Source organism: Dipodomys ordii, unplaced genomic scaffold (assembly GCF_000151885.1).
Source record: "Dipodomys ordii isolate 6190 unplaced genomic scaffold, Dord_2.0 Scaffold120, whole genome shotgun sequence".
Lineage (NCBI taxonomy): Eukaryota > Metazoa > Chordata > Mammalia > Rodentia > Heteromyidae > Dipodomys > Dipodomys ordii.
Genome location: NW_012267336.1, coordinates 2,483,945 through 2,486,797, shown reverse-complemented (window position 1 = coordinate 2,486,797; position 2,853 = coordinate 2,483,945).

Here is a 2,853-nt window from a genome sequence, read left to right as displayed (position 1 = left end):
TATATATATATATATATATATAATTTATTTATTTTTTTGCTGGTCCTGGGGCTTGAACACAGAGCCTGGGCTCTGTTCCTGAGCCTCTCTGTGCTCAAGGCTAGTGCTCTATTACTTGAACCACAACTCTACTTTTGGCTTTTTCTGTTTATGTGGTACTGAGGAATCGAACCCAGGGCTTCATGCATGCTAGGCAAACACTCTACCACTAAGCCATATTCCCAGCTCTCCATTCTATCTTTATAGCTACAGTATACTGCTTTGCTCCCCTTTATTAAAGGGGAGAACATGTAATAAACTTTTTTAATAACACTCGTACTATACTAACAAAATGATTTTCATTTTTGCATGTTATCTTGCTTGTCCAAATGTACACACATATATACATTCACTTGTTTATTTGTTGTGAAGAAAGACCTATGTAGCTCATGTTGCCCTGGAACTCATAATCCTCCTTCCTCAACCTCCAGGGTTCTGGGATTACAGTGTATGTGCTACTATGCCTGGCCAAATAAAGACTTAAATATAGTTGAAGGCTGGAGATATGGCTTAGTGATACAAGACCCAGCACCACAAATACAGTTAATACAGTCGAACATTCATTACCATCTAGAGACAATTTACTACTTATTTAATAAATGCAATCGAATATCATGATGTTGTAGTCTTGAAAATGCTAGGCAAGCATAAAACCACTTAGCTATACCACCCTGCCAAAATTTCCTCCCTACTTTGTTTTTTAAAAAGAAATTTTAGCTGGGTGCTGGTGGCTCACACCTGTAATCTTAGCTACTCAGGAGGCTGAGATCTGAATATCATGGTTGAAAGCCAGTCTGGACAGTAAAGTCCATGAGATTCTTATCTCCAATTAAGCACCAGAAAACCAGAAGTGGTGCTGTGGCTCAAGTGGTAGAGGGCTAGCCTTGAGCCGAAGAGCTTAGGGGCCAGGCCCAGAGTTCAAGACCCACGACCAACCCAAAAGAAAGGAAGGAGGGAGGGAAGGGAGGGTAGGGAGGAATGAAGGAAGAAAGGAAGGAAGGAAGGAAGGAAGGAAGGAAGGAAGGAAGGAAGGAAGGAAGGAAGGAAAAAAAAAGAAATTTTAGAGATCTGTCATGATTTGACACAGATGATGAAGATTTTCAAAGGAAGACTCTTCAGGCCTTTCAAAGATAGCTAGAAAGTTATTGAAAGACAAGGAAGAAAACTATTACAGTGGGGGCTGGGAAGGTGGCTCAGTGGTAGAGAGCTTGCCTTGCATGCCTGAGGCCCTTGGTTCAATTCCTCAGCACCACATGAACAGAAAAGGCCAGACTGAAAACAAAAGACTTGAACTGTCTTTTCAAGTCAAAGTCAAACCATACACCAGGGAAACAGATTCAAATTTAGCCTAATATAACTATTGTACAAAGAAGATAATGAAGATAATGAATTAAGGGCTCAAAAACGGCTGCTCATTGGGGCTGGGAAGGTGGTTCAGTGGTAGAGTGCTTGCCTTGCATGCCTGAGGCCCTGGGTTTGATTCTTCAGCACCACATAAGCAAAAAGAAAAAAGCCGGAAGTGGTGCTCTGGCTCAAGTGGAGAGCGCTAGCTTTGAGCTGAAGAGCTGAGGGACAGCGCCCAGGCCCAGAGTTTAGGCCCCGCGACCGGATCCAAAAAGAAAAAAAAACTATTATAATAATAAATTTCCTTTACTTTATAAAAGAAAAATTCATTGAAGACAAATATTCTGCATAATAAATGTAACATTGTAAAATCTTAGCACTAAAGAAACTCAAACTAAAAGTTTCTCTAACTCAATATGTTCACTGTCTAGGTAAAAACAGTGAGGTCCAGCCAGCTAACATGGCTAAAATTCCAGCTACTCAGGAGACAGAGTTTGAAAGGACTGAGCTTTAAGACTAGCTCCAGTAAAAACAGGGACTCCATTTCAGCCAACAAACCAGGCATATTGGTGCATGTTTATGATCCAATACAAGATCACAGTTCAAGGCAAGACCTGGACAAAAATTTGAGACCCCATATGAAAAATAACTAAAGTACATAGCCTACCAACTCCAAGTCCCTGGTTAATCAACCTCCAACACCACCAAAAAGAGCAGTAAGGTCTGCACAGAAAAATAAAAATTTGCCAAAGTTATCCATAATTTAGCTGCATAGAGACTTTCTTCTTTTTATTTCTTTTATGGCAGTACTGGAATTTGAACTCGGGGCTGCACTTGTTAAGCAGATAATCTATTGCTTGAGCCACATCAACCACCAATTGAATATTCTATTCAAAGGAGACTTTAAGAACTAAGTAACTAAGTTTAGATATATAAACATAAACAAGCCATTACAGAGACTGATTCTTGTTTGAGTGTGTGCCAGATTTTGTTGAGGTTGCCTTACTTCCTGGTGATTGACTGCATTCATTAACTGATGAGGTTGCCCAACAGAAGAGTTTGGATAGGTAGCCATGAGCTAAGTAAAAGATGACTGGAAGTAGTGCTCAGAGTGGTAGAGCGCTAGCCTTGAGCAAAAGAGCTGAGGGACAGCACCCACACCCTAAGTTCAAGCCCCACAACCAACCCCCCCAAAAAAATCTGAAAAGAAGACAACTATCTTTAACTTTTTTTTTTTGTCAGTAGTGGGACCTGTACTCTGGACCTGTGAACTGTCCCTCAGCTCTTCAGCTCAAGGCTAGTGCTCTACCACTTGAGCCACAGTACCACTTCCAGCTTTTTTTTTTTTTTGCTTATGTGGTGCTGAGGAATTGAACCCAGGGATGTATGCAAGGCAAGCACTCTACCACTGAGCCACCTTCCCAGTCCCCGCCCACCTGTCCTTATCTTTAGCTTTTTTTTTTTTTTTTT